At 44.6% G+C, this 25,930-nt stretch overlaps 49 non-coding genes across 49 annotated transcripts; all 49 read right to left on the bottom strand.

Annotated features, from left to right (window-relative positions):
• Window positions 1-157: 157 nt before the first annotated feature.
• Window positions 158-276, bottom strand: LOC134119398 (5S ribosomal RNA). Its single transcript, XR_009950951.1, has one exon. It is a non-coding gene; the product is annotated as a 5S ribosomal RNA (ribosomal RNA).
• Window positions 277-615: 339 nt separating this feature from the next.
• LOC134119397 (5S ribosomal RNA) lies at window positions 616-734 on the bottom strand. The gene has a single exon (XR_009950950.1). It is a non-coding gene; the product is annotated as a 5S ribosomal RNA (ribosomal RNA).
• Window positions 735-1,130: 396 nt separating this feature from the next.
• LOC134119396 (5S ribosomal RNA) lies at window positions 1,131-1,249 on the bottom strand. Its single transcript, XR_009950949.1, has one exon. It is a non-coding gene; the product is annotated as a 5S ribosomal RNA (ribosomal RNA).
• Window positions 1,250-1,588: 339 nt separating this feature from the next.
• On the bottom strand, window positions 1,589-1,707 carry LOC134119395 (5S ribosomal RNA). The gene has a single exon (XR_009950948.1). It is a non-coding gene; the product is annotated as a 5S ribosomal RNA (ribosomal RNA).
• A 396-nt stretch (window positions 1,708-2,103) lies between these two features.
• LOC134119394 (5S ribosomal RNA) lies at window positions 2,104-2,222 on the bottom strand. Its single transcript, XR_009950947.1, has one exon. It is a non-coding gene; the product is annotated as a 5S ribosomal RNA (ribosomal RNA).
• Window positions 2,223-2,620: 398 nt separating this feature from the next.
• Window positions 2,621-2,739, bottom strand: LOC134118760 (5S ribosomal RNA). The gene has a single exon (XR_009950321.1). It is a non-coding gene; the product is annotated as a 5S ribosomal RNA (ribosomal RNA).
• Window positions 2,740-3,078: 339 nt separating this feature from the next.
• On the bottom strand, window positions 3,079-3,197 carry LOC134119393 (5S ribosomal RNA). The gene has a single exon (XR_009950946.1). It is a non-coding gene; the product is annotated as a 5S ribosomal RNA (ribosomal RNA).
• Window positions 3,198-3,593: 396 nt separating this feature from the next.
• LOC134119392 (5S ribosomal RNA) lies at window positions 3,594-3,712 on the bottom strand. The gene has a single exon (XR_009950945.1). It is a non-coding gene; the product is annotated as a 5S ribosomal RNA (ribosomal RNA).
• A 339-nt stretch (window positions 3,713-4,051) lies between these two features.
• LOC134119390 (5S ribosomal RNA) lies at window positions 4,052-4,170 on the bottom strand. Its single transcript, XR_009950943.1, has one exon. It is a non-coding gene; the product is annotated as a 5S ribosomal RNA (ribosomal RNA).
• A 396-nt stretch (window positions 4,171-4,566) lies between these two features.
• LOC134119389 (5S ribosomal RNA) lies at window positions 4,567-4,685 on the bottom strand. The gene has a single exon (XR_009950942.1). It is a non-coding gene; the product is annotated as a 5S ribosomal RNA (ribosomal RNA).
• A 339-nt stretch (window positions 4,686-5,024) lies between these two features.
• LOC134119388 (5S ribosomal RNA) lies at window positions 5,025-5,143 on the bottom strand. Its single transcript, XR_009950941.1, has one exon. It is a non-coding gene; the product is annotated as a 5S ribosomal RNA (ribosomal RNA).
• A 741-nt stretch (window positions 5,144-5,884) lies between these two features.
• LOC134118759 (5S ribosomal RNA) lies at window positions 5,885-6,003 on the bottom strand. Its single transcript, XR_009950320.1, has one exon. It is a non-coding gene; the product is annotated as a 5S ribosomal RNA (ribosomal RNA).
• Window positions 6,004-6,342: 339 nt separating this feature from the next.
• LOC134119098 (5S ribosomal RNA) lies at window positions 6,343-6,461 on the bottom strand. The gene has a single exon (XR_009950660.1). It is a non-coding gene; the product is annotated as a 5S ribosomal RNA (ribosomal RNA).
• A 396-nt stretch (window positions 6,462-6,857) lies between these two features.
• Window positions 6,858-6,976, bottom strand: LOC134119382 (5S ribosomal RNA). Its single transcript, XR_009950935.1, has one exon. It is a non-coding gene; the product is annotated as a 5S ribosomal RNA (ribosomal RNA).
• Window positions 6,977-7,315: 339 nt separating this feature from the next.
• LOC134119375 (5S ribosomal RNA) lies at window positions 7,316-7,434 on the bottom strand. Its single transcript, XR_009950928.1, has one exon. It is a non-coding gene; the product is annotated as a 5S ribosomal RNA (ribosomal RNA).
• Window positions 7,435-7,830: 396 nt separating this feature from the next.
• Window positions 7,831-7,949, bottom strand: LOC134119367 (5S ribosomal RNA). Its single transcript, XR_009950920.1, has one exon. It is a non-coding gene; the product is annotated as a 5S ribosomal RNA (ribosomal RNA).
• A 396-nt stretch (window positions 7,950-8,345) lies between these two features.
• Window positions 8,346-8,464, bottom strand: LOC134118706 (5S ribosomal RNA). Its single transcript, XR_009950267.1, has one exon. It is a non-coding gene; the product is annotated as a 5S ribosomal RNA (ribosomal RNA).
• Window positions 8,465-8,803: 339 nt separating this feature from the next.
• LOC134119356 (5S ribosomal RNA) lies at window positions 8,804-8,922 on the bottom strand. Its single transcript, XR_009950910.1, has one exon. It is a non-coding gene; the product is annotated as a 5S ribosomal RNA (ribosomal RNA).
• A 396-nt stretch (window positions 8,923-9,318) lies between these two features.
• LOC134119345 (5S ribosomal RNA) lies at window positions 9,319-9,437 on the bottom strand. Its single transcript, XR_009950899.1, has one exon. It is a non-coding gene; the product is annotated as a 5S ribosomal RNA (ribosomal RNA).
• Window positions 9,438-9,776: 339 nt separating this feature from the next.
• LOC134119334 (5S ribosomal RNA) lies at window positions 9,777-9,895 on the bottom strand. The gene has a single exon (XR_009950888.1). It is a non-coding gene; the product is annotated as a 5S ribosomal RNA (ribosomal RNA).
• A 741-nt stretch (window positions 9,896-10,636) lies between these two features.
• On the bottom strand, window positions 10,637-10,755 carry LOC134119323 (5S ribosomal RNA). Its single transcript, XR_009950877.1, has one exon. It is a non-coding gene; the product is annotated as a 5S ribosomal RNA (ribosomal RNA).
• A 339-nt stretch (window positions 10,756-11,094) lies between these two features.
• LOC134119311 (5S ribosomal RNA) lies at window positions 11,095-11,213 on the bottom strand. The gene has a single exon (XR_009950865.1). It is a non-coding gene; the product is annotated as a 5S ribosomal RNA (ribosomal RNA).
• Window positions 11,214-11,609: 396 nt separating this feature from the next.
• On the bottom strand, window positions 11,610-11,728 carry LOC134119300 (5S ribosomal RNA). The gene has a single exon (XR_009950854.1). It is a non-coding gene; the product is annotated as a 5S ribosomal RNA (ribosomal RNA).
• Window positions 11,729-12,067: 339 nt separating this feature from the next.
• LOC134119289 (5S ribosomal RNA) lies at window positions 12,068-12,186 on the bottom strand. The gene has a single exon (XR_009950843.1). It is a non-coding gene; the product is annotated as a 5S ribosomal RNA (ribosomal RNA).
• A 741-nt stretch (window positions 12,187-12,927) lies between these two features.
• LOC134118758 (5S ribosomal RNA) lies at window positions 12,928-13,046 on the bottom strand. The gene has a single exon (XR_009950319.1). It is a non-coding gene; the product is annotated as a 5S ribosomal RNA (ribosomal RNA).
• Window positions 13,047-13,385: 339 nt separating this feature from the next.
• On the bottom strand, window positions 13,386-13,504 carry LOC134119097 (5S ribosomal RNA). The gene has a single exon (XR_009950659.1). It is a non-coding gene; the product is annotated as a 5S ribosomal RNA (ribosomal RNA).
• A 396-nt stretch (window positions 13,505-13,900) lies between these two features.
• LOC134119278 (5S ribosomal RNA) lies at window positions 13,901-14,019 on the bottom strand. Its single transcript, XR_009950832.1, has one exon. It is a non-coding gene; the product is annotated as a 5S ribosomal RNA (ribosomal RNA).
• Window positions 14,020-14,358: 339 nt separating this feature from the next.
• On the bottom strand, window positions 14,359-14,477 carry LOC134119267 (5S ribosomal RNA). Its single transcript, XR_009950821.1, has one exon. It is a non-coding gene; the product is annotated as a 5S ribosomal RNA (ribosomal RNA).
• A 396-nt stretch (window positions 14,478-14,873) lies between these two features.
• LOC134118705 (5S ribosomal RNA) lies at window positions 14,874-14,992 on the bottom strand. The gene has a single exon (XR_009950266.1). It is a non-coding gene; the product is annotated as a 5S ribosomal RNA (ribosomal RNA).
• Window positions 14,993-15,331: 339 nt separating this feature from the next.
• Window positions 15,332-15,450, bottom strand: LOC134119256 (5S ribosomal RNA). The gene has a single exon (XR_009950810.1). It is a non-coding gene; the product is annotated as a 5S ribosomal RNA (ribosomal RNA).
• Window positions 15,451-15,846: 396 nt separating this feature from the next.
• LOC134119248 (5S ribosomal RNA) lies at window positions 15,847-15,965 on the bottom strand. The gene has a single exon (XR_009950802.1). It is a non-coding gene; the product is annotated as a 5S ribosomal RNA (ribosomal RNA).
• A 339-nt stretch (window positions 15,966-16,304) lies between these two features.
• On the bottom strand, window positions 16,305-16,423 carry LOC134119238 (5S ribosomal RNA). The gene has a single exon (XR_009950792.1). It is a non-coding gene; the product is annotated as a 5S ribosomal RNA (ribosomal RNA).
• A 741-nt stretch (window positions 16,424-17,164) lies between these two features.
• On the bottom strand, window positions 17,165-17,283 carry LOC134118967 (5S ribosomal RNA). Its single transcript, XR_009950528.1, has one exon. It is a non-coding gene; the product is annotated as a 5S ribosomal RNA (ribosomal RNA).
• Window positions 17,284-17,622: 339 nt separating this feature from the next.
• Window positions 17,623-17,741, bottom strand: LOC134119231 (5S ribosomal RNA). Its single transcript, XR_009950785.1, has one exon. It is a non-coding gene; the product is annotated as a 5S ribosomal RNA (ribosomal RNA).
• A 396-nt stretch (window positions 17,742-18,137) lies between these two features.
• On the bottom strand, window positions 18,138-18,256 carry LOC134119223 (5S ribosomal RNA). Its single transcript, XR_009950777.1, has one exon. It is a non-coding gene; the product is annotated as a 5S ribosomal RNA (ribosomal RNA).
• Window positions 18,257-18,595: 339 nt separating this feature from the next.
• Window positions 18,596-18,714, bottom strand: LOC134119213 (5S ribosomal RNA). Its single transcript, XR_009950767.1, has one exon. It is a non-coding gene; the product is annotated as a 5S ribosomal RNA (ribosomal RNA).
• A 741-nt stretch (window positions 18,715-19,455) lies between these two features.
• Window positions 19,456-19,574, bottom strand: LOC134118757 (5S ribosomal RNA). Its single transcript, XR_009950318.1, has one exon. It is a non-coding gene; the product is annotated as a 5S ribosomal RNA (ribosomal RNA).
• A 339-nt stretch (window positions 19,575-19,913) lies between these two features.
• Window positions 19,914-20,032, bottom strand: LOC134119096 (5S ribosomal RNA). The gene has a single exon (XR_009950658.1). It is a non-coding gene; the product is annotated as a 5S ribosomal RNA (ribosomal RNA).
• A 396-nt stretch (window positions 20,033-20,428) lies between these two features.
• LOC134119211 (5S ribosomal RNA) lies at window positions 20,429-20,547 on the bottom strand. The gene has a single exon (XR_009950765.1). It is a non-coding gene; the product is annotated as a 5S ribosomal RNA (ribosomal RNA).
• A 339-nt stretch (window positions 20,548-20,886) lies between these two features.
• Window positions 20,887-21,005, bottom strand: LOC134119202 (5S ribosomal RNA). Its single transcript, XR_009950764.1, has one exon. It is a non-coding gene; the product is annotated as a 5S ribosomal RNA (ribosomal RNA).
• A 396-nt stretch (window positions 21,006-21,401) lies between these two features.
• LOC134119191 (5S ribosomal RNA) lies at window positions 21,402-21,520 on the bottom strand. The gene has a single exon (XR_009950753.1). It is a non-coding gene; the product is annotated as a 5S ribosomal RNA (ribosomal RNA).
• A 741-nt stretch (window positions 21,521-22,261) lies between these two features.
• Window positions 22,262-22,380, bottom strand: LOC134118756 (5S ribosomal RNA). The gene has a single exon (XR_009950317.1). It is a non-coding gene; the product is annotated as a 5S ribosomal RNA (ribosomal RNA).
• Window positions 22,381-22,719: 339 nt separating this feature from the next.
• Window positions 22,720-22,838, bottom strand: LOC134119095 (5S ribosomal RNA). The gene has a single exon (XR_009950657.1). It is a non-coding gene; the product is annotated as a 5S ribosomal RNA (ribosomal RNA).
• A 396-nt stretch (window positions 22,839-23,234) lies between these two features.
• On the bottom strand, window positions 23,235-23,353 carry LOC134119180 (5S ribosomal RNA). Its single transcript, XR_009950742.1, has one exon. It is a non-coding gene; the product is annotated as a 5S ribosomal RNA (ribosomal RNA).
• A 339-nt stretch (window positions 23,354-23,692) lies between these two features.
• LOC134119169 (5S ribosomal RNA) lies at window positions 23,693-23,811 on the bottom strand. Its single transcript, XR_009950731.1, has one exon. It is a non-coding gene; the product is annotated as a 5S ribosomal RNA (ribosomal RNA).
• A 396-nt stretch (window positions 23,812-24,207) lies between these two features.
• Window positions 24,208-24,326, bottom strand: LOC134119158 (5S ribosomal RNA). The gene has a single exon (XR_009950720.1). It is a non-coding gene; the product is annotated as a 5S ribosomal RNA (ribosomal RNA).
• A 396-nt stretch (window positions 24,327-24,722) lies between these two features.
• LOC134118704 (5S ribosomal RNA) lies at window positions 24,723-24,841 on the bottom strand. Its single transcript, XR_009950265.1, has one exon. It is a non-coding gene; the product is annotated as a 5S ribosomal RNA (ribosomal RNA).
• A 339-nt stretch (window positions 24,842-25,180) lies between these two features.
• Window positions 25,181-25,299, bottom strand: LOC134119148 (5S ribosomal RNA). The gene has a single exon (XR_009950710.1). It is a non-coding gene; the product is annotated as a 5S ribosomal RNA (ribosomal RNA).
• Window positions 25,300-25,695: 396 nt separating this feature from the next.
• On the bottom strand, window positions 25,696-25,814 carry LOC134119137 (5S ribosomal RNA). Its single transcript, XR_009950699.1, has one exon. It is a non-coding gene; the product is annotated as a 5S ribosomal RNA (ribosomal RNA).
• Window positions 25,815-25,930: the final 116 nt, after the last annotated feature.

Below are 25,930 nucleotides of genomic sequence, written 5' to 3'. Positions count from 1 at the left end.
TGAAACGGAATCAATTTAGATGATATTGTCTAAGTTCCTTATATATCCAACGTTAAAACAACACTAAACATGCATCTCTTCGACAATGTGATATACTTTTTGTAATTTGTAGGTGTACAATCTGCGGCGCTCGGCGGCTTCCAGAGAGAAGTGAAAAAGCTTACGGCACCTGGGATTCCCAGGCGGTCTTCCATCCAGGTACTAACCAGGCCCTGCTCTGCTTAGCTTCCGAGATCAGACGAGATCGGGCGGAACCAGAGAGGTATGGCCGTAAGCTGCTCTTTATCTTTTTCCTAATCCTTTATAATGCGTCAAAAAATTATGTCACGCCTGCCGTTGGCATCTTTGTGTGGGTTAAATAAGGGTATGCAAAGAAGGCTGTGACATCCTATGCCGAAAATTGGATGGACTAGAGAAGACCCGCCCAGGAGTCCCAGCCAATCGGTGGATGGCCATTGCAGTCCCCGCCACCTCAAATGGCCTGACGATGGTACGGACGTAAGCCACCTTTCATCTTCTTCCTATTGCATCTCTTCTACAATGTGAAATGCTTTTTACAATTGTGTAGGTGTACAATCTGCGGCGCTGGGCGGCTTTCGGAGAGAGAAGTGAAAAAGCTTACGGCACCTGGGATTCCCAGGCGGTCTTCCATCCAGGTACTAACCAGGCCCTGCTCTGCTTAGCTTCCGAGATCAGACGAGATCGGGCGGAACCAGAGAGGTATGGCCGTAAGCTGCTTTTTATCTTTTTCCTAATCCTTTAAAACGTGTCAAAGATAATCAGAAGAGTTTGTTTTTCTAAAATTGAAGCAGTTCTTAGGATTGGCAAGAGAGGTTCCTAAAACCTGAAGGTAACTTTACTTTTCTTCACTGGCAATTCTAACATGTTGGGTTAGCACCTGTATTTGAACGGCTAAATTACAAACAAAAGTATGCCAATTGTTAAATGTTGATCAACACTAATTTAGCAACCATGAAACGGAATCATTTTTGATGATATTGTCTAAGTTCCTTATATATCCAACGTTAAAACAACACTAAACATGCATCTCTTCGACAATGTGATATACTTTTTGTAATTTGTAGGTGTACAATCTGCGGCGCTCGGCGGCTTCCAGAGAGAAGTGAAAAAGCTTACGGCACCTGGGATTCCCAGGCGGTCTTCCATCCAGGTACTAACCAGGCCCTGCTCTGCTTAGCTTCCGAGATCAGACGAGATCGGGCGGAACCAGAGAGGTATGGCCGTAAGCTGCTTTTTATCTTTTTCCTAATCCTTTATAATGCGTCAAAAAATTATGTCACGCCTGCCGTTGGCATCTTTGTGTGGGTTAAATAAGGGTATGCAAAGAAGGCTGTGACATCCTATGCCGAAAATTGGATGGACTAGAGAAGACCCGCCCAGGAGTCCCAGCCAATCGGTGGATGGCCATTGCAGTCCCCGCCACCTCAAATGGCCTGACGATGGTATGGACGTAAGCCACCTTTCATCTTCTTCCTATTGCATCTCTTCTACAATGTGAAATGCTTTTTACAATTGTGTAGGTGTACAATCTGCGGCGCTGGGCGGCTTTCTGAGAGAGAAGTGAAAAAGCTTACGGCACCTGGGATTCCCAGGCGGTCTTCCATCCAGGTACTAACCAGGCCCTGCTCTGCTTAGCTTCCGAGATCAGACGAGATCGGGCGGAACCAGAGAGGTATGGCCGTAAGCTGCTTTTTACCTTTTTCCTAATCCTTTAAAACGTGTCAAAGATAATCAGAAGAGTTTCTTTTTCTAAAATTGAAGCAGTTCTTAGGATTGGCAAGAGAGGTTCCTAAAACCTGAAGGTAACTTTACTTTTCTTCACTGGCAATTCTAACATGTTGGGTTAGCACCTGTATTTCAACGGCTAAATTACAAACAAAAGTATGCCAATTGTTAAATGTTGATCAACACTAATTTAGCAACCATGAAACGGAATCAATTTTGATGATATTGTCTAAGTTCCTTATATATCCAACGTTAAAACAACACTAAACATGCATCTCTTCGACAATGTGATATACTTTTTGTAATTTGTAGGTGTACAATCTGCGGCGCTCGGCGGCTTCCAGAGAGAAGTGAAAAAGCTTACGGCACCTGGGATTCCCAGGCGGTCTTCCATCCAGGTACTAACCAGGCCCTGCTCTGCTTAGCTTCCGAGATCAGACGAGATCGGGCGGAACCAGAGAGGTATGGCCGTAAGCTGCTTTTTATCTTTTTCCTAATCCTTTAAAACGTGTCAAAGATAATCAGAAGAGTTTGTTTTTCTAAAATTGAAGCAGTTCTTAGGATTGGCAAGAGAGGTTCCTAAAACCTGAAGGTAACTTTACTTTTCTTCACTGGCAATTCTAACATGTTGGGTTAGCACCTGTATTTCAACGGCTAAATTACAAACAAAAGTATGCCAATTGTTAAATGTTGATCAACACTAATTTAGCAACCATGAAACGGAATCAATTTTGATGATATTGTCTAAGTTCCTTATATATCCAACGTTAAAACAACACTAAACATGCATCTCTTCGACAATGTGATATACTTTTTGTAATTTGTAGGTGTACAATCTGCGGCGCTGGGCGGCTTTCGGAGAGAGAAGTGAAAAAGCTTACGGCACCTGGGATTCCCAGGCGGTCTTCCATCCAGGTACTAACCAGGCCCTGCTCTGCTTAGCTTCCGAGATCAGACGAGATCGGGCGGAACCAGAGAGGTAAGGCCGTAAGCTGCTCTTTATCTTTTTCCTAATCCTTTATAATGCGTCAAAAAATTATGTCACGCCTGCCGTTGGCATCTTTGTGTGGGTTAAATTAGGGTATGCAAAGAAGGCTGTGACATCCTATGCCGAAAATTGGATGGACTAGAGAAGACCCGCCCAGGAGTCCCAGCCAATCGGTGGATGGCCATTGCAGTCCCCGCCACCTCAAATGGCCTGACGATGGTATGGACGTAAGCCACCTTTCATCTTCTTCCTATTGCATCTCTTCTACAATGTGAAATGCTTTTTACAATTGTGTAGGTGTACAATCTGCGGCGCTGGGCGGCTTTCGGAGAGAGAAGTGAAAAAGCTTACGGCACCTGGGATTCCCAGGCGGTCTTCCATCCAGGTACTAACCAGGCCCTGCTCTGCTTAGCTTCCGAGATCAGACGAGATCGGGCGGAACCAGAGAGGTATGGCCGTAAGCTGCTTTTTACCTTTTTCCTAATCCTTTAAAACGTGTCAAAGATAATCAGAAGAGTTTCTTTTTCTAAAATTGAAGCAGTTCTTAGGATTGGCAAGAGAGGTTCCTAAAACCTGAAGGTAACTTTACTTTTCTTCACTGGCAATTCTAACATGTTGGGTTAGCACCTGTATTTCAACGGCTAAATTACAAACAAAAGTATGCCAATTGTTAAATGTTGATCAACACTAATTTAGCAACCATGAAACGGAATCAATTTTGATGATATTGTCTAAGTTCCTTATATATCCAACGTTAAAACAACACTAAACATGCATCTCTTCGACAATGTGATATACTTTTTGTAATTTGTAGGTGTACAATCTGCGGCGCTCGGCGGCTTCCAGAGAGAAGTGAAAAAGCTTACGGCACCTGGGATTCCCAGGCGGTCTTCCATCCAGGTACTAACCAGGCCCTGCTCTGCTTAGCTTCCGAGATCAGACGAGATCGGGCGGAACCAGAGAGGTATGGCCGTAAGCTGCTTTTTATCTTTTTCCTAATCCTTTATAATGCGTCAAAAAATTATGTCACGCCTGCCGTTGGCATCTTTGTGTGGGTTAAATAAGGGTATGCAAAGAAGGCTGTGACATCCTATGCCGAAAATTGGATGGACTAGAGAAGACCCGCCCAGGAGTCCCAGCCAATCGGTGGATGGCCATTGCAGTCCCCGCCACCTCAAATGGCCTGACGATGGTATGGACGTAAGCCACCTTTCATCTTCTTCCTATTGCATCTCTTCTACAATGTGAAATGCTTTTTACAATTGTGTAGGTGTACAATCTGCGGCGCTGGGCGGCTTTCGGAGAGAGAAGTGAAAAAGCTTACGGCACCTGGGATTCCCAGGCGGTCTTCCATCCAGGTACTAACCAGGCCCTGCTCTGCTTAGCTTCCGAGATCAGACGAGATCGGGCGGAACCAGAGAGGTATGGCCGTAAGCTGCTTTTTATCTTTTTCCTAATCCTTTAAAACGTGTCAAAGATAATCAGAAGAGTTTGTTTTTCTAAAATTGAAGCAGTTCTTAGGATTGGCAAGAGAGGTTCCTAAAACCTGAAGGTAACTTTACTTTTCTTCACTGGCAATTCTAACATGTTGGGTTAGCACCTGTATTTGAACGGCTAAATTACAAACAAAAGTATGCCAATTGTTAAATGTTGATCAACACTAATTTAGCAACCATGAAACGGAATCATTTTTGATGATATTGTCTAAGTTCCTTATATATCCAACGTTAAAACAACACTAAACATGCATCTCTTCGACAATGTGATATACTTTTTGTAATTTGTAGGTGTACAATCTGCGGCGCTCGGCGGCTTCCAGAGAGAAGTGAAAAAGCTTACGGCACCTGGGATTCCCAGGCGGTCTTCCATCCAGGTACTAACCAGGCCCTGCTCTGCTTAGCTTCCGAGATCAGACGAGATCGGGCGGAACCAGAGAGGTATGGCCGTAAGCTGCTTTTTATCTTTTTCCTAATCCTTTATAATGCGTCAAAAAATTATGTCACGCCTGCCGTTGGCATCTTTGTGTGGGTTAAATAAGGGTATGCAAAGAAGGTTGTGACATCCTATGCCGAAAATTGGATGGACTAGAGAAGACCCGCCCAGGAGTCCCAGCCAATCGGTGGATGGCCATTGCAGTCCCCGCCACCTCAAATGGCCTGACGATGGTATGGACGTAAGCCACCTTTCATCTTCTTCCTATTGCATCTCTTCTACAATGTGAAATGCTTTTTACAATTGTGTAGGTGTACAATCTGCGGCGCTGGGCGGCTTTCGGAGAGAGAAGTGAAAAAGCTTACGGCACCTGGGATTCCCAGGCGGTCTTCCATCCAGGTACTAACCAGGCCCTGCTCTGCTTAGCTTCCGAGATCAGACGAGATCGGGCGGAACCAGAGAGGTATGGCCGTAAGCTGCTTTTTACCTTTTTCCTAATCCTTTAAAACGTGTCAAAGATAATCAGAAGAGTTTCTTTTTCTAAAATTGAAGCAGTTCTTAGGATTGGCAAGAGAGGTTCCTAAAACCTGAAGGTAACTTTACTTTTCTTCACTGGCAATTCTAACATGTTGGGTTAGCACCTGTATTTCAACGGCTAAATTACAAACAAAAGTATGCCAATTGTTAAATGTTGATCAACACTAATTTAGCAACCATGAAACGGAATCAATTTTGATGATATTGTCTAAGTTCCTTATATATCCAACGTTAAAACAACACTAAACATGCATCTCTTCGACAATGTGATATACTTTTTGTAATTTGTAGGTGTACAATCTGCGGCGCTCGGCGGCTTCCAGAGAGAAGTGAAAAAGCTTACGGCACCTGGGATTCCCCTAATCCTTTATAATGCGTCAAAAAATTATGTCACGCCTGCCGTTGGCATCTTTGTGTGGGTTAAATAAGGGTATGCAAAGAAGGCTGTGACATCCTATGCCGAAAATTGGATGGACTAGAGAAGACCCGCCCAGGAGTCCCAGCCAATCGGTGGATGGCCATTGCAGTCCCCGCCACCTCAAATGGCCTGACGATGGTATGGACGTAAGCCACCTTTCATCTTCTTCCTATTGCATCTCTTCTACAATGTGAAATGCTTTTTACAATTGTGTAGGTGTACAATCTGCGGCGCTGGGCGGCTTTCGGAGAGAGAAGTGAAAAAGCTTACGGCACCTGGGATTCCCAGGCGGTCTTCCATCCAGGTACTAACCAGGCCCTGCTCTGCTTAGCTTCCGAGATCAGACGAGATCGGGCGGAACCAGAGAGGTAAGGCCGTAAGCTGCTCTTTATCTTTTTCCTAATCCTTTATAATGCGTCAAAAAATTATGTCACGCCTGCCGTTGGCATCTTTGTGTGGGTTAAATAAGGGTATGCAAAGAAGGCTGTGACATCCTATGCCGAAAATTGGATGGACTAGAGAAGACCCGCCCAGGAGTCCCAGCCAATCGGTGGATGGCCATTGCAGTCCCCGCCACCTCAAATGGCCTGACGATGGTATGGACGTAAGCCACCTTTCATCTTCTTCCTATTGCATCTCTTCTACAATGTGAAATGCTTTTTACAATTGTGTAGGTGTACAATCTGCGGCGCTGGGCGGCTTTCGGAGAGAGAAGTGAAAAAGCTTACGGCACCTGGGATTCCCAGGCGGTCTTCCATCCAGGTACTAACCAGGCCCTGCTCTGCTTAGCTTCCGAGATCAGACGAGATCGGGCGGAACCAGAGAGGTATGGCAGTAAGCTGCTTTTTATCTTTTTCCTAATCCTTTAAAACGTGTCAAAGATAATCAGAAGAGTTTGTTTTTCTAAAATTGAAGCAGTTCTTAGGATTGGCAAGAGAGGTTCCTAAAACCTGAAGGTAACTTTACTTTTCTTCACTGGCAATTCTAACATGTTGGGTTAGCACCTGTATTTGAACGGCTAAATTACAAACAAAAGTATGCCAATTGTTAAATGTTGATCAACACTAATTTAGCAACCATGAAACGGAATCATTTTTGATGATATTGTCTAAGTTCCTTATATATCCAACGTTAAAACAACACTAAACATGCATCTCTTCGACAATGTGATATACTTTTTGTAATTTGTAGGTGTACAATCTGCGGCGCTCGGCGGCTTCCGGAGAGAAGTGAAAAAGCTTACGGCACCTGGGATTCCCAGGCGGTCTTCCATCCAGGTACTAACCAGGCCCTGCTCTGCTTAGCTTCCGAGATCAGACGAGATCGGGCGGAACCAGAGAGGTATGGCCGTAAGCTGCTCTTTATCTTTTTCCTAATCCTTTATAATGCGTCAAAAAATTATGTCACGCCTGCCGTTGGCATCTTTGTGTGGGTTAAATAAGGGTATGCAAAGAAGGCTGTGACATCCTATGCCGAAAATTGGATGGACTAGAGAAGACCCGCCCAGGAGTCCAAGCCAATCGGTGGATGGCCATTGCAGTCCCCGCCACCTCAAATGGCCTGACGATGGTATGGACGTAAGCCACCTTTCATCTTCTTCCTATTGCATCTCTTCTACAATGTGAAATGCTTTTTACAATTGTGTAGGTGTACAATCTGCGGCGCTGGGCGGCTTTCGGAGAGAGAAGTGAAAAAGCTTACGGCACCTGGGATTCCCAGGCGGTCTTCCATCCAGGTACTAACCAGGCCCTGCTCTGCTTAGCTTCCGAGATCAGACGAGATCGGGCGGAACCAGAGAGGTATGGCCGTAAGCTGCTTTTTATCTTTTTCCTAATCCTTTAAAACGTGTCAAAGATAATCAGAAGAGTTTCTTTTTCTAAAATTGAAGCAGTTCTTAGGATTGGCAAGAGAGGTTCCTAAAACCTGAAGGTAACTTTACTTTTCTTCACTGGCAATTCTAACATGTTGGGTTAGCACCTGTATTTCAACGGCTAAATTACAAACAAAAGTATGCCAATTGTTAAATGTTGATCAACACTAATTTAGCAACCATGAAACGGAATCAATTTTGATGATATTGTCTAAGTTCCTTATATATCCAACGTTAAAACAACACTAAACATGCATCTCTTCGACAATGTGATATACTTTTTGTAATTTGTAGGTGTACAATCTGCGGCGCTCGGCGGCTTCCAGAGAGAAGTGAAAAAGCTTACGGCACCTGGGATTCCCAGGCGGTCTTCCATCCAGGTACTAACCAGGCCCTGCTCTGCTTAGCTTCCGAGATCAGACGAGATCGGGCGGAACCAGAGAGGTATGGCCGTAAGCTGCTTTTTATCTTTTTCCTAATCCTTTAAAACGTGTCAAAGATAATCAGAAGAGCTCCTTTTTCTAAAATTGAAGCAGTTCTTAGGATTGGCAAGAGAAGTTCCTAAAACCTGAAGGTAACTTAACTTTTCTTCACTTGCAATTCTAACATGTTGGGTTAGCACCTGTATTTCAACGGCTAAATTACAAACAAAAGTATGCCAATTGTTAAATGTTGATCAACACTAATTTAGCAACCATGAAACGGAATCATTTTTGATTAGATTGTCTAAGTTCCTTATATATCCAACGTTAAAACAACACTAAACATGCATCTCTTCGACAATGTGATATACTTTTTGTAATTTGTAGGTGTACAATCTGCGGCGCTCGGCGGCTTCCAGAGAGAAGTGAAAAAGCTTACGGCACCTGGGATTCCCAGGCGGTCTTCCATCCAGGTACTAACCAGGCCCTGCTCTGCTTAGCTTCCGAGATCAGACGAGATCGGGCGGAACCAGAGAGGTATTGCCGTAAGCTGCTCTTTATCTTTTTCCTAATCCTTTATAATGCGTCAAAAAATTATGTCACGCCTGCCGTTGGCATCTTTGTGTGGGTTAAATAAGGGTATGCAAAGAAGGCTGTGACATCCTATGCCGAAAATTGGATGGACTAGAGAAGACCCGCCCAGGAGTCCCAGCCAATCGGTGGATGGCCATTGCAGTCCCCGCCACCTCAAATGGCCTGACGATGGTACGGACGTAAGCCACCTTTCATCTTCTTCCTATTGCATCTCTTCTACAATGTGAAATGCTTTTTACAATTGTGTAGGTGTACAATCTGCGGCGCTGGGCGGCTTTCGGAGAGAGAAGTGAAAAAGCTTACGGCACCTGGGATTCCCAGGCGGTCTTCCATCCAGGTACTAACCAGGCCCTGCTCTGCTTAGCTTCCGAGATCAGACGAGATCGGGCGGAACCAGAGAGGTATGGCCGTAAGCTGCTTTTTATCTTTTTCCTAATCCTTTAAAACGTGTCAAAGATAATCAGAAGAGTTTGTTTTTCTAAAATTGAAGCAGTTCTTAGGATTGGCAAGAGAGGTTCCTAAAACCTGAAGGTAACTTTACTTTTCTTCACTGGCAATTCTAACATGTTGGGTTAGCACCTGTATTTGAACGGCTAAATTACAAACAAAAGTATGCCAATTGTTAAATGTTGATCAACACTAATTTAGCAACCATGAAACGGAATCATTTTTGATGATATTGTCTAAGTTCCTTATATATCCAACGTTAAAACAACACTAAACATGCATCTCTTCGACAATGTGATATACTTTTTGTAATTTGTAGGTTTACAATCTGCGGCGCTCGGCGGCTTCCAGAGAGAAGTGAAAAAGCTTACGGCACCTGGGATTCCCAGGCGGTCTTCCATCCAGGTACTAACCAGGCCCTGCTCTGCTTAGCTTCCGAGATCAGACGAGATCGGGCGGAACCAGAGAGGTATGGCCGTAAGCTGCTTTTTATCTTTTTCCTAATCCTTTATAATGCGTCAAAAAATTATGTCACGCCTGCCGTTGGCATCTTTGTGTGGGTTAAATAAGGGTATGCAAAGAAGGCTGTGACATCCTATGCCGAAAATTGGATGGACTAGAGAAGACCCGCCCAGGAGTCCCAGCCAATCGGTGGATGGCCATTGCAGTCCCCGCCACCTCAAATGGCCTGACGATGGTATGGACGTAAGCCACCTTTCATCTTCTTCCTATTGCATCTCTTCTACAATGTGAAATGCTTTTTACAATTGTGTAGGTGTACAATCTGCGGCGCTGGGCGGCTTTCGGAGAGAGAAGTGAAAAAGCTTACGGCACCTGGGATTCCCAGGCGGTCTTCCATCCAGGTACTAACCAGGCCCTGCTCTGCTTAGCTTCCGAGATCAGACGAGATCGGGCGGAACCAGAGAGGTATGGCCGTAAGCTGCTTTTTACCTTTTTCCTAATCCTTTAAAACGTGTCAAAGATAATCAGAAGAGTTTCTTTTTCTAAAATTGAAGCAGTTCTTAGGATTGGCAAGAGAGGTTCCTAAAACCTGAAGGTAACTTTACTTTTCTTCACTGGCAATTCTAACATGTTGGGTTAGCACCTGTATTTCAACGGCTAAATTACAAACAAAAGTATGCCAATTGTTAAATGTTGATCAACACTAATTTAGCAACCATGAAACGGAATCAATTTTGATGATATTGTCTAAGTTCCTTATATATCCAACGTTAAAACAACACTAAACATGCATCTCTTCGACAATGTGATATACTTTTTGTAATTTGTAGGTGTACAATCTGCGGCGCTCGGCGGCTTCCAGAGAGAAGTGAAAAAGCTTACGGCACCTGGGATTCCCCTAATCCTTTATAATGCGTCAAAAAATTATGTCACGCCTGCCGTTGGCATCTTTGTGTGGGTTAAATAAGGGTATGCAAAGAAGGCTGTGACATCCTATGCCGAAAATTGGATGGACTAGAGAAGACCCGCCCAGGAGTCCCAGCCAATCGGTGGATGGCCATTGCAGTCCCCGCCACCTCAAATGGCCTGACGATGGTATGGACGTAAGCCACCTTTCATCTTCTTCCTATTGCATCTCTTCTACAATGTGAAATGCTTTTTACAATTGTGTAGGTGTACAATCTGCGGCGCTGGGCGGCTTTCGGAGAGAGAAGTGAAAAAGCTTACGGCACCTGGGATTCCCAGGCGGTCTTCCATCCAGGTACTAACCAGGCCCTGCTCTGCTTAGCTTCCGAGATCAGACGAGATCGGGCGGAACCAGAGAGGTATGGCCGTAAGCTGCTCTTTATCTTTTTCCTAATCCTTTATAATGCGTCAAAAAATTATGTCACGCCTGCCGTTGGCATCTTTGTGTGGGTTAAATAAGGGTATGCAAAGAAGGCTGTGACATCCTATGCCGAAAATTGGATGGACTAGAGAAGACCCGCCCAGGAGTCCCAGCCAATCGGTGGATGGCCATTGCAGTCCCCGCCACCTCAAATGGCCTGACGATGGTACGGACGTAAGCCACCTTTCATCTTCTTCCTATTGCATCTCTTCTACAATGTGAAATGCTTTTTACAATTGTGTAGGTGTACAATCTGCGGCGCTGGGCGGCTTTCGGAGAGAGAAGTGAAAAAGCTTACGGCACCTGGGATTCCCAGGCGGTCTTCCATCCAGGTACTAACCAGGCCCTGCTCTGCTTAGCTTCCGAGATCAGACGAGATCGGGCGGAACCAGAGAGGTATGGCCGTAAGCTGCTTTTTATCTTTTTCCTAATCCTTTAAAACGTGTCAAAGATAATCAGAAGAGTTTGTTTTTCTAAAATTGAAGCAGTTCTTAGGATTGGCAAGAGAGGTTCCTAAAACCTGAAGGTAACTTTACTTTTCTTCACTGGCAATTCTAACATGTTGGGTTAGCACCTGTATTTGAACGGCTAAATTACAAACAAAAGTATGCCAATTGTTAAATGTTGATCAACACTAATTTAGCAACCATGAAACGGAATCATTTTTGATGATATTGTCTAAGTTCCTTATATATCCAACGTTAAAACAACACTAAACATGCATCTCTTCGACAATGTGATATACTTTTTGTAATTTGTAGGTGTACAATCTGCGGCGCTCGGCGGCTTCCAGAGAGAAGTGAAAAAGCTTACGGCACCTGGGATTCCCAGGCGGTCTTCCATCCAGGTACTAACCAGGCCCTGCTCTGCTTAGCTTCCGAGATCAGACGAGATCGGGCGGAACCAGAGAGGTATGGCCGTAAGCTGCTTTTTATCTTTTTCCTAATCCTTTATAATGCGTCAAAAAATTATGTCACGCCTGCCGTTGGCATCTTTGTGTGGGTTAAATAAGGGTATGCAAAGAAGGCTGTGACATCCTATGCCGAAAATTGGATGGACTAGAGAAGACCCGCCCAGGAGTCCCAGCCAATCGGTGGATGGCCATTGCAGTCCCCGCCACCTCAAATGGCCTGACGATGGTATGGACGTAAGCCACCTTTCATCTTCTTCCTATTGCATCTCTTCTACAATGTGAAATGCTTTTTACAATTGTGTAGGTGTACAATCTGCGGCGCTGGGCGGCTTTCGGAGAGAGAAGTGAAAAAGCTTACGGCACCTGGGATTCCCAGGCGGTCTTCCATCCAGGTACTAACCAGGCCCTGCTCTGCTTAGCTTCCGAGATCAGACGAGATCGGGCGGAACCAGAGAGGTATGGCCGTAAGCTGCTTTTTACCTTTTTCCTAATCCTTTAAAACGTGTCAAAGATAATCAGAAGAGTTTCTTTTTCTAAAATTGAAGCAGTTCTTAGGATTGGCAAGAGAGGTTCCTAAAACCTGAAGGTAACTTTACTTTTCTTCACTGGCAATTCTAACATGTTGGGTTAGCACCTGTATTTCAACGGCTAAATTACAAACAAAAGTATGCCAATTGTTAAATGTTGATCAACACTAATTTAGCAACCATGAAACGGAATCAATTTTGATGATATTGTCTAAGTTCCTTATATATCCAACGTTAAAACAACACTAAACATGCATCTCTTCGACAATGTGATATACTTTTTGTAATTTGTAGGTGTACAATCTGCGGCGCTCGGCGGCTTCCAGAGAGAAGTGAAAAAGCTTACGGCACCTGGGATTCCCCTAATCCTTTATAATGCGTCAAAAAATTATGTCACGCCTGCCGTTGGCATCTTTGTGTGGGTTAAATAAGGGTATGCAAAGAAGGCTGTGACATCCTATGCCGAAAATTGGATGGACTAGAGAAGACCCGCCCAGGAGTCCCAGCCAATCGGTGGATGGCCATTGCAGTCCCCGCCACCTCAAATGGCCTGACGATGGTATGGACGTAAGCCACCTTTCATCTTCTTCCTATTGCATCTCTTCTACAATGTGAAATGCTTTTTACAATTGTGTAGGTGTACAATCTGCGGCGCTGGGCGGCTTTCGGAGAGAGAAGTGAAAAAGCTTACGGCACCTGGGATTCCCAGGCGGTCTTCCATCCAGGTACTAACCAGGCCCTGCTCTGCTTAGCTTCCGAGATCAGACGAGATCGGGCGGAACCAGAGAGGTAAGGCCGTAAGCTGCTCTTTATCTTTTTCCTAATCCTTTATAATGCGTCAAAAAATTATGTCACGCCTGCCGTTGGCATCTTTGTGTGGGTTAAATAAGGGTATGCAAAGAAGGCTGTGACATCCTATGCCGAAAATTGGATGGACTAGAGAAGACCCGCCCAGGAGTCCCAGCCAATCGGTGGATGGCCATTGCAGTCCCCGCCACCTCAAATGGCCTGACGATGGTATGGACGTAAGCCACCTTTCATCTTCTTCCTATTGCATCTCTTCTACAATGTGAAATGCTTTTTACAATTGTGTAGGTGTACAATCTGCGGCGCTGGGCGGCTTTCGGAGAGAGAAGTGAAAAAGCTTACGGCACCTGGGATTCCCAGGCGGTCTTCCATCCAGGTACTAACCAGGCCCTGCTCTGCTTAGCTTCCGAGATCAGACGAGATCGGGCGGAACCAGAGAGGTATGGCAGTAAGCTGCTTTTTATCTTTTTCCTAATCCTTTAAAACGTGTCAAAGATAATCAGAAGAGTTTGTTTTTCTAAAATTGAAGCAGTTCTTAGGATTGGCAAGAGAGGTTCCTAAAACCTGAAGGTAACTTTACTTTTCTTCACTGGCAATTCTAACATGTTGGGTTAGCACCTGTATTTGAACGGCTAAATTACAAACAAAAGTATGCCAATTGTTAAATGTTGATCAACACTAATTTAGCAACCATGAAACGGAATCATTTTTGATGATATTGTCTAAGTTCCTTATATATCCAACGTTAAAACAACACTAAACATGCATCTCTTCGACAATGTGATATACTTTTTGTAATTTGTAGGTGTACAATCTGCGGCGCTCGGCGGCTTCCGGAGAGAAGTGAAAAAGCTTACGGCACCTGGGATTCCCAGGCGGTCTTCCATCCAGGTACTAACCAGGCCCTGCTCTGCTTAGCTTCCGAGATCAGACGAGATCGGGCGGAACCAGAGAGGTATGGCCGTAAGCTGCTCTTTATCTTTTTCCTAATCCTTTATAATGCGTCAAAAAATTATGTCACGCCTGCCGTTGGCATCTTTGTGTGGGTTAAATAAGGGTATGCAAAGAAGGCTGTGACATCCTATGCCGAAAATTGGATGGACTAGAGAAGACCCGCCCAGGAGTCCAAGCCAATCGGTGGATGGCCATTGCAGTCCCCGCCACCTCAAATGGCCTGACGATGGTATGGACGTAAGCCACCTTTCATCTTCTTCCTATTGCATCTCTTCTACAATGTGAAATGCTTTTTACAATTGTGTAGGTGTACAATCTGCGGCGCTGGGCGGCTTTCGGAGAGAGAAGTGAAAAAGCTTACGGCACCTGGGATTCCCAGGCGGTCTTCCATCCAGGTACTAACCAGGCCCTGCTCTGCTTAGCTTCCGAGATCAGACGAGATCGGGCGGAACCAGAGAGGTATGGCCGTAAGCTGCTTTTTATCTTTTTCCTAATCCTTTAAAACGTGTCAAAGATAATCAGAAGAGTTTCTTTTTCTAAAATTGAAGCAGTTCTTAGGATTGGCAAGAGAGGTTCCTAAAACCTGAAGGTAACTTTACTTTTCTTCACTGGCAATTCTAACATGTTGGGTTAGCACCTGTATTTCAACGGCTAAATTACAAACAAAAGTATGCCAATTGTTAAATGTTGATCAACACTAATTTAGCAACCATGAAACGGAATCATTTTTGATTAGATTGTCTAAGTTCCTTATATATCCAACGTTAAAACAACACTAAACATGCATCTCTTCGACAATGTGATATACTTTTTGTAATTTGTAGGTGTACAATCTGCGGCGCTCGGCGGCTTCCAGAGAGAAGTGAAAAAGCTTACGGCACCTGGGATTCCCAGGCGGTCTTCCATCCAGGTACTAACCAGGCCCTGCTCTGCTTAGCTTCCGAGATCAGACGAGATCGGGCGGAACCAGAGAGGTATTGCCGTAAGCTGCTCTTTATCTTTTTCCTAATCCTTTATAATGCGTCAAAAAATTATGTCACGCCTGCCGTTGGCATCTTTGTGTGGGTTAAATAAGGGTATGCAAAGAAGGCTGTGACATCCTATGCCGAAAATTGGATGGACTAGAGAAGACCCGCCCAGGAGTCCCAGCCAATCGGTGGATGGCCATTGCAGTCCCCGCCACCTCAAATGGCCTGACGATGGTACGGACGTAAGCCACCTTTCATCTTCTTCCTATTGCATCTCTTCTACAATGTGAAATGCTTTTTACAATTGTGTAGGTGTACAATCTGCGGCGCTGGGCGGCTTTCGGAGAGAGAAGTGAAAAAGCTTACGGCACCTGGGATTCCCAGGCGGTCTTCCATCCAGGTACTAACCAGGCCCTGCTCTGCTTAGCTTCCGAGATCAGACGAGATCGGGCGGAACCAGAGAGGTATGGCCGTAAGCTGCTTTTTATCTTTTTCCTAATCCTTTAAAACGTGTCAAAGATAATCAGAAGAGTTTGTTTTTCTAAAATTGAAGCAGTTCTTAGGATTGGCAAGAGAGGTTCCTAAAACCTGAAGGTAACTTTACTTTTCTTCACTGGCAATTCTAACATGTTGGGTTAGCACCTGTATTTGAACGGCTAAATTACAAACAAAAGTATGCCAATTGTTAAATGTTGATCAACACTAATTTAGCAACCATGAAACGGAATCATTTTTGATGATATTGTCTAAGTTCCTTATATATCCAACGTTAAAACAACACTAAACATGCATCTCTTCGACAATGTGATATACTTTTTGTAATTTGTAGGTGTACAATCTGCGGCGCTCGGCGGCTTCCAGAGAGAAGTGAAAAAGCTTACGGCACCTGGGATTCCCAGGCGGTCTTCCATCCAGGTACTAACCAGGCCCTGCTCTGCTTAGCTTCCGAGATCAGACGAGATCGGGCGGAACCAGAGAGGTATGGCCGTAAGCTGCTTTTTATCTTTTTCCTAATCCTTTATAATGCGTCAAAAAATTATGTCACGCCTGCCGTTGGCATCTTTGTGTGGGTTAAATAAGGGTATGCAAAGAAGGCTGTGACATCCTATGCCGAAAATTGGATGGACTAGAGAAGACCCGCCCAGGAGTCCCAGCCAATCGGTGGATGGCCATTGCAGTCCCCGCCACCTCAAATGGCCTGACGATGGTATGGACGTAAGCCACCTTTCATCTTCTTCCTATTGCATCTCTTCTACAATGTGAAATGCTTTTTACAATTGTGTAGGTGTACAATCTGCGGCGCTGGGCGGCTTTCGGAGAGAGAAGTGAAAAAGCTTACGGCACCTGGGATTCCCAGGCGGTCTTCCATCCAGGTACTAACCAGGCCCTGCTCTGCTTAGCTTCCGAGATCAGACGAGATCGGGCGGAACCAGAGAGGTATGGCCGTAAGCTGCTTTTTACCTTTTTCCTAATCCTTTAAAACGTGTCAAAGATAATCAGAAGAGTTTCTTTTTCTAAAATTGAAGCAGTTCTTAGGATTGGCAAGAGAGGTTCCTAAAACCTGAAGGTAACTTTACTTTTCTTCACTGGCAATTCTAACATGTTGGGTTAGCACCTGTATTTCAACGGCTAAATTACAAACAAAAGTATGCCAATTGTTAAATGTTGATCAACACTAATTTAGCAACCATGAAACGGAATCAATTTTGATGATATTGTCTAAGTTCCTTATATATCCAACGTTAAAACAACACTAAACATGCATCTCTTCGACAATGTGATATACTTTTTGTAATTTGTAGGTGTACAATCTGCGGCGCTCGGCGGCTTCCAGAGAGAAGTGAAAAAGCTTACGGCACCTGGGATTCCCCTAATCCTTTATAATGCGTCAAAAAATTATGTCACGCCTGCCGTTGGCATCTTTGTGTGGGTTAAATAAGGGTATGCAAAGAAGGCTGTGACATCCTATGCCGAAAATTGGATGGACTAGAGAAGACCCGCCCAGGAGTCCCAGCCAATCGGTGGATGGCCATTGCAGTCCCCGCCACCTCAAATGGCCTGACGATGGTATGGACGTAAGCCACCTTTCATCTTCTTCCTATTGCATCTCTTCTACAATGTGAAATGCTTTTTACAATTGTGTAGGTGTACAATCTGCGGCGCTGGGCGGCTTTCGGAGAGAGAAGTGAAAAAGCTTACGGCACCTGGGATTCCCAGGCGGTCTTCCATCCAGGTACTAACCAGGCCCTGCTCTGCTTAGCTTCTGAGATCAGACGAGATCGGGCGGAACCAGAGAGGTATGGCCGTAAGCTGCTCTTTATCTTTTTCCTAATCCTTTATAATGCGTCAAAAAATTATGTCACGCCTGCCGTTGGCATCTTTGTGTGGGTTAAATAAGGGTATGCAAAGAAGGCTGTGACATCCTATGCCGAAAATTGGATGGACTAGAGAAGACCCGCCCAGGAGTCCCAGCCAATCGGTGGATGGCCATTGCAGTCCCCGCCACCTCAAATGGCCTGACGATGGTACGGACGTAAGCCACCTTTCATCTTCTTCCTATTGCATCTCTTCTACAATGTGAAATGCTTTTTACAATTGTGTAGGTGTACAATCTGCGGCGCTGGGCGGCTTTCGGAGAGAGAAGTGAAAAAGCTTACGGCACCTGGGATTCCCAGGCGGTCTTCCATCCAGGTACTAACCAGGCCCTGCTCTGCTTAGCTTCCGAGATCAGACGAGATCGGGCGGAACCAGAGAGGTATGGCCGTAAGCTGCTTTTTATCTTTTTCCTAATCCTTTAAAACGTGTCAAAGATAATCAGAAGAGTTTGTTTTTCTAAAATTGAAGCAGTTCTTAGGATTGGCAAGAGAGGTTCCTAAAACCTGAAGGTAACTTTACTTTTCTTCACTGGCAATTCTAACATGTTGGGTTAGCACCTGTATTTGAACGGCTAAATTACAAACAAAAGTATGCCAATTGTTAAATGTTGATCAACACTAATTTAGCAACCATGAAACGGAATCATTTTTGATGATATTGTCTAAGTTCCTTATATATCCAACGTTAAAACAACACTAAACATGCATCTCTTCGACAATGTGATATACTTTTTGTAATTTGTAGGTGTACAATCTGCGGCGCTCGGCGGCTTCCAGAGAGAAGTGAAAAAGCTTACGGCACCTGGGATTCCCAGGCGGTCTTCCATCCAGGTACTAACCAGGCCCTGCTCTGCTTAGCTTCCGAGATCAGACGAGATCGGGCGGAACCAGAGAGGTATGGCCGTAAGCTGCTTTTTATCTTTTTCCTAATCCTTTATAATGCGTCAAAAAATTATGTCACGCCTGCCGTTGGCATCTTTGTGTGGGTTAAATAAGGGTATGCAAAGAAGGCTGTGACATCCTATGCCGAAAATTGGATGGACTAGAGAAGACCCGCCCAGGAGTCCCAGCCAATCGGTGGATGGCCATTGCAGTCCCCGCCACCTCAAATGGCCTGACGATGGTATGGACGTAAGCCACCTTTCATCTTCTTCCTATTGCATCTCTTCTACAATGTGAAATGCTTTTTACAATTGTGTAGGTGTACAATCTGCGGCGCTGGGCGGCTTTCGGAGAGAGAAGTGAAAAAGCTTACGGCACCTGGGATTCCCAGGCGGTCTTCCATCCAGGTACTAACCAGGCCCTGCTCTGCTTAGCTTCCGAGATCAGACGAGATCGGGCGGAACCAGAGAGGTATGGCCGTAAGCTGCTTTTTACCTTTTTCCTAATCCTTTAAAACGTGTCAAAGATAATCAGAAGAGTTTCTTTTTCTAAAATTGAAGCAGTTCTTAGGATTGGCAAGAGAGGTTCCTAAAACCTGAAGGTAACTTTACTTTTCTTCACTGGCAATTCTAACATGTTGGGTTAGCACCTGTATTTCAACGGCTAAATTACAAACAAAAGTATGCCAATTGTTAAATGTTGATCAACACTAATTTAGCAACCATGAAACGGAATCAATTTTGATGATATTGTCTAAGTTCCTTATATATCCAACGTTAAAACAACACTAAACATGCATCTCTTCGACAATGTGATATACTTTTTGTAATTTGTAGGTGTACAATCTGCGGCGCTCGGCGGCTTCCAGAGAGAAGTGAAAAAGCTTACGGCACCTGGGATTCCCCTAATCCTTTATAATGCGTCAAAAAATTATGTCACGCCTGCCGTTGGCATCTTTGTGTGGGTTAAATAAGGGTATGCAAAGAAGGCTGTGACATCCTATGCCGAAAATTGGATGGACTAGAGAAGACCCGCCCAGGAGTCCCAGCCAATCGGTGGATGGCCATTGCAGTCCCCGCCACCTCAAATGGCCTGACGATGGTATGGACGTAAGCCACCTTTCATCTTCTTCCTATTGCATCTCTTCTACAATGTGAAATGCTTTTTACAATTGTGTAGGTGTACAATCTGCGGCGCTGGGCGGCTTTCGGAGAGAGAAGTGAAAAAGCTTACGGCACCTGGGATTCCCAGGCGGTCTTCCATCCAGGTACTAACCAGGCCCTGCTCTGCTTAGCTTCCGAGATCAGACGAGATCGGGCGGAACCAGAGAGGTAAGGCCGTAAGCTGCTCTTTATCTTTTTCCTAATCCTTTATAATGCGTCAAAAAATTATGTCACGCCTGCCGTTGGCATCTTTGTGTGGGTTAAATAAGGGTATGCAAAGAAGGCTGTGACATCCTATGCCGAAAATTGGATGGACTAGAGAAGACCCGCCCAGGAGTCCCAGCCAATCGGTGGATGGCCATTGCAGTCCCCGCCACCTCAAATGGCCTGACGATGGTATGGACGTAAGCCACCTTTCATCTTCTTCCTATTGCATCTCTTCTACAATGTGAAATGCTTTTTACAATTGTGTAGGTGTACAATCTGCGGCGCTGGGCGGCTTTCGGAGAGAGAAGTGAAAAAGCTTACGGCACCTGGGATTCCCAGGCGGTCTTCCATCCAGGTACTAACCAGGCCCTGCTCTGCTTAGCTTCCGAGATCAGACGAGATCGGGCGGAACCAGAGAGGTATGGCAGTAAGCTGCTTTTTATCTTTTTCCTAATCCTTTAAAACGTGTCAAAGATAATCAGAAGAGTTTGTTTTTCTAAAATTGAAGCAGTTCTTAGGATTGGCAAGAGAGGTTCCTAAAACCTGAAGGTAACTTTACTTTTCTTCACTGGCAATTCTAACATGTTGGGTTAGCACCTGTATTTGAACGGCTAAATTACAAACAAAAGTATGCCAATTGTTAAATGTTGATCAACACTAATTTAGCAACCATGAAACGGAATCATTTTTGATGATATTGTCTAAGTTCCTTATATATCCAACGTTAAAACAACACTAAACATGCATCTCTTCGACAATGTGATATACTTTTTGTAATTTGTAGGTGTACAATCTGCGGCGCTCGGCGGCTTCCGGAGAGAAGTGAAAAAGCTTACGGCACCTGGGATTCCCAGGCGGTCTTCCATCCAGGTACTAACCAGGCCCTGCTCTGCTTAGCTTCCGAGATCAGACGAGATCGGGCGGAACCAGAGAGGTATGGCCGTAAGCTGCTCTTTATCTTTTTCCTAATCCTTTATAATGCGTCAAAAAATTATGTCACGCCTGCCGTTGGCATCTTTGTGTGGGTTAAATAAGGGTATGCAAAGAAGGCTGTGACATCCTATGCCGAAAATTGGATGGACTAGAGAAGACCCGCCCAGGAGTCCAAGCCAATCGGTGGATGGCCATTGCAGTCCCCGACACCTCAAATGGCCTGACGATGGTATGGACGTAAGCCACCTTTCATCTTCTTCCTATTGCATCTCTTCTACAATGTGAAATGCTTTTTACAATTGTGTAGGTGTACAATCTGCGGCGCTGGGCGGCTTTCGGAGAGAGAAGTGAAAAAGCTTACGGCACCTGGGATTCCCAGGCGGTCTTCCATCCAGGTACTAACCAGGCCCTGCTCTGCTTAGCTTCCGAGATCAGACGAGATCGGGCGGAACCAGAGAGGTATGGCCGTAAGCTGCTTTTTATCTTTTTCCTAATCCTTTAAAACGTGTCAAAGATAATCAGAAGAGTTTCTTTTTCTAAAATTGAAGCAGTTCTTAGGATTGGCAAGAGAGGTTCCTAAAACCTGAAGGTAACTTTACTTTTCTTCACTGGCAATTCTAACATGTTGGGTTAGCACCTGTATTTCAACGGCTAAATTACAAACAAAAGTATGCCAATTGTTAAATGTTGATCAACACTAATTTAGCAACCATGAAACGGAATCAATTTTGATGATATTGTCTAAGTTCCTTATATATCCAACGTTAAAACAACACTAAACATGCATCTCTTCGACAATGTGATATACTTTTTGTAATTTGTAGGTGTACAATCTGCGGCGCTCGGCGGCTTCCAGAGAGAAGTGAAAAAGCTTACGGCACCTGGGATTCCCAGGCGGTCTTCCATCCAGGTACTAACCAGGCCCTGCTCTGCTTAGCTTCCGAGATCAGACGAGATCGGGCGGAACCAGAGAGGTATGGCCGTAAGCTGCTTTTTATCTTTTTCCTAATCCTTTAAAACGTGTCAAAGATAATCAGAAGAGCTCCTTTTTCTAAAATTGAAGCAGTTCTTAGGATTGGCAAGAGAAGTTCCTAAAACCTGAAGGTAACTTAACTTTTCTTCACTGGCAATTCTAACATGTTGGGTTAGCACCTGTATTTCAACGGCTAAATTACAAACAAAAGTATGCCAATTGTTAAATGTTGATCAACACTAATTTAGCAACCATGAAACGGAATCATTTTTGATGATATTGTCTAAGTTCCTTATATATCCAACGTTAAAACAACACTAAACATGCATCTCTTCGACAATGTGATATACTTTTTGTAATTTGTAGGTGTACAATCTGCGGCGCTCGGCGGCTTCCAGAGAGAAGTGAAAAAGCTTACGGCACCTGGGATTCCCCTAATCCTTTATAATGCGTCAAAAAATTATGTCACGCCTGCCGTTGGCATCTTTGTGTGGGTTAAATAAGGGTATGCAAAGAAGGCTGTGACATCCTATGCCGAAAATTGGATGGACTAGAGAAGACCCGCCCAGGAGTCCCAGCCAATCGGTGGATGGCCATTGCAGTCCCCGCCACCTCAAATGGCCTGACGATGGTATGGACGTAAGCCACCTTTCATCTTCTTCCTATTGCATCTCTTCTACAATGTGAAATGCTTTTTACAATTGTGTAGGTGTACAATCTGCGGCGCTGGGCGGCTTTCGGAGAGAGAAGTGAAAAAGCTTACGGCACCTGGGATTCCCAGGCGGTCTTCCATCCAGGTACTAACCAGGCCCTGCTCTGCTTAGCTTCCGAGATCAGACGAGATCGGGCGGAACCAGAGAGGTAAGGCCGTAAGCTGCTCTTTATCTTTTTCCTAATCCTTTATAATGCGTCAAAAAATTATGTCACGCCTGCCGTTGGCATCTTTGTGTGGGTTAAATAAGGGTATGCAAAGAAGGCTGTGACATCCTATGCCGAAAATTGGATGGACTAGAGAAGACCCGCCCAGGAGTCCCAGCCAATCGGTGGATGGCCATTGCAGTCCCCGCCACCTCAAATGGCCTGACGATGGTATGGACGTAAGCCACCTTTCATCTTCTTCCTATTGCATCTCTTCTACAATGTGAAATGCTTTTTACAATTGTGTAGGTGTACAATCTGCGGCGCTGGGCGGCTTTCGGAGAGAGAAGTGAAAAAGCTTACGGCACCTGGGATTCCCAGGCGGTCTTCCATCCAGGTACTAACCAGGCCCTGCTCTGCTTAGCTTCCGAGATCAGACGAGATCGGGCGGAACCAGAGAGGTATGGCAGTAAGCTGCTTTTTATCTTTTTCCTAATCCTTTAAAACGTGTCAAAGATAATCAGAAGAGTTTGTTTTTCTAAAATTGAAGCAGTTCTTAGGATTGGCAAGAGAGGTTCCTAAAACCTGAAGGTAACTTTACTTTTCTTCACTGGCAATTCTAACATGTTGGGTTAGCACCTGTATTTGAACGGCTAAATTACAAACAAAAGTATGCCAATTGTTAAATGTTGATCAACACTAATTTAGCAACCATGAAACGGAATCATTTTTGATGATATTGTCTAAGTTCCTTATATATCCAACGTTAAAACAACACTAAACATGCATCTCTTCGACAATGTGATATACTTTTTGTAATTTGTAGGTGTACAATCTGCGGCGCTCGGCGGCTTCCGGAGAGAAGTGAAAAAGCTTACGGCACCTGGGATTCCCAGGCGGTCTTCCATCCAGGTACTAACCAGGCCCTGCTCTGCTTAGCTTCCGAGATCAGACGAGATCGGGCGGAACCAGAGAGGTATGGCCGTAAGCTGCTCTTTATCTTTTTCCTAATCCTTTATAATGCGTCAAAAAATTATGTCACGCCTGCCGTTGGCATCTTTGTGTGGGTTAAATAAGGGTATGCAAAGAAGGCTGTGACATCCTATGCCGAAAATTGGATGGACTAGAGAAGACCCGCCCAGGAGTCCAAGCCAATCGGTGGATGGCCATTGCAGTCCCCGACACCTCAAATGGCCTGACGATGGTATGGACGTAAGCCACCTTTCATCTTCTTCCTATTGCATCTCTTCTACAATGTGAAATGCTTTTTACAATTGTGTAGGTGTACAATCTGCGGCGCTGGGCGGCTTTCGGAGAGAGAAGTGAAAAAGCTTACGGCACCTGGGATTCCCAGGCGGTCTTCCATCCAGGTACTAACCAGGCCCTGCTCTGCTTAGCTTCCGAGATCAGACGAGATCGGGCGGAACCAGAGAGGTATGGCCGTAAGCTGCTTTTTATCTTTTTCCTAATCCTTTAAAACGTGTCAAAGATAATCAGAAGAGTTTCTTTTTCTAAAATTGAAGCAGTTCTTAGGATTGGCAAGAGAGGTTCCTAAAACCTGAAGGTAACTTTACTTTTCTTCACTGGCAATTCTAACATGTTGGGTTAGCACCTGTATTTCAACGGCTAAATTACAAACAAAAGTATGCCAATTGTTAAATGTTGATCAACACTAATTTAGCAACCATGAAACGGAATCAATTTTGATGATATTGTCTAAGTTCCTTATATATCCAACGTTAAAACAACACTAAACATGCATCTCTTCGACAATGTGATATACTTTTTGTAATTTGTAGGTGTACAATCTGCGGCGCTCGGCGGCTTCCAGAGAGAAGTGAAAAAGCTTACGGCACCTGGGATTCCCAGGCGGTCTTCCATCCAGGTACTAACCAGGCCCTGCTCTGCTTAGCTTCCGAGATCAGACGAGATCGGGCGGAACCAGAGAGGTATGGCCGTAAGCTGCTTTTTATCTTTTTCCTAATCCTTTAAAACGTGTCAAAGATAATCAGAAGAGCTCCTTTTTCTAAAATTGAAGCAGTTCTTAGGATTGGCAAGAGAAGTTCCTAAAACCTGAAGGTAACTTAACTTTTCTTCACTGGCAATTCTAACATGTTGGGTTAGCACCTGTATTTCAACGGCTAAATTACAAACAAAAGTATGCCAATTGTTAAATGTTGATCAACACTAATTTAGCAACCATGAAACGGAATCATTTTTGATTAGATTGTCTAAGTTCCTTATATATCCAACGTTAAAACAACACTAAACATGCATCTCTTCGACAATGTGATATACTTTTTGTAATTTGTAGGTGTACAATCTGCGGCGCTCGGCGGCTTCCAGAGAGAAGTGAAAAAGCTTACGGCACCTGGGATTCCCAGGCGGTCTTCCATCCAGGTACTAACCAGGCCCTGCTCTGCTTAGCTTCCGAGATCAGACGAGATCGGGCGGAACCAGAGAGGTATTGCCGTAAGCTGCTCTTTATCTTTTTCCTAATCCTTTATAATGCGTCAAAAAATTATGTCACGCCTGCCGTTGGCATCTTTGTGTGGGTTAAATAAGGGTATGCAAAGAAGGCTGTGACATCCTATGCCGAAAATTGGATGGACTAGAGAAGACCCGCCCAGGAGTCCCAGCCAATCGGTGGATGGCCATTGCAGTCCCCGCCACCTCAAATGGCCTGACGATGGTACGGACGTAAGCCACCTTTCATCTTCTTCCTATTGCATCTCTTCTACAATGTGAAATGCTTTTTACAATTGTGTAGGTGTACAATCTGCGGCGCTGGGCGGCTTTCGGAGAGAGAAGTGAAAAAGCTTACGGCACCTGGGATTCCCAGGCGGTCTTCCATCCAGGTACTAACCAGGCCCTGCTCTGCTTAGCTTCCGAGATCAGACGAGATCGGGCGGAACCAGAGAGGTATGGCCGTAAGCTGCTTTTTATCTTTTTCCTAATCCTTTAAAACGTGTCAAAGATAATCAGAAGAGTTTGTTTTTCTAAAATTGAAGCAGTTCTTAGGATTGGCAAGAGAGGTTCCTAAAACCTGAAGGTAACTTTACTTTTCTTCACTGGCAATTCTAACATGTTGGGTTAGCACCTGTATTTGAACGGCTAAATTACAAACAAAAGTATGCCAATTGTTAAATGTTGATCAACACTAATTTAGCAACCATGAAACGGAATCATTTTTGATGATATTGTCTAAGTTCCTTATATATCCAACGTTAAAACAACACTAAACATGCATCTCTTCGACAATGTGATATACTTTTTGTAATTTGTAGGTGTACAATCTGCGGCGCTCGGCGGCTTCCAGAGAGAAGTGAAAAAGCTTACGGCACCTGGGATTCCCAGGCGGTCTTCCATCCAGGTACTAACCAGGCCCTGCTCTGCTTAGCTTCCGAGATCAGACGAGATCGGGCGGAACCAGAGAGGTATGGCCGTAAGCTGCTTTTTATCTTTTTCCTAATCCTTTATAATGCGTCAAAAAATTATGTCACGCCTGCCGTTGGCATCTTTGTGTGGGTTAAATAAGGGTATGCAAAGAAGGCTGTGACATCCTAT

Source organism: Pungitius pungitius, unplaced genomic scaffold (assembly GCF_949316345.1).
Source record: "Pungitius pungitius unplaced genomic scaffold, fPunPun2.1 scaffold_24, whole genome shotgun sequence".
NCBI classification, from domain to species: domain Eukaryota; kingdom Metazoa; phylum Chordata; class Actinopteri; order Perciformes; family Gasterosteidae; genus Pungitius; species Pungitius pungitius.
The sequence above is the reverse complement of the archived record's forward strand: the minus strand, read 5'-3'. Positions and strand labels throughout refer to the sequence as shown.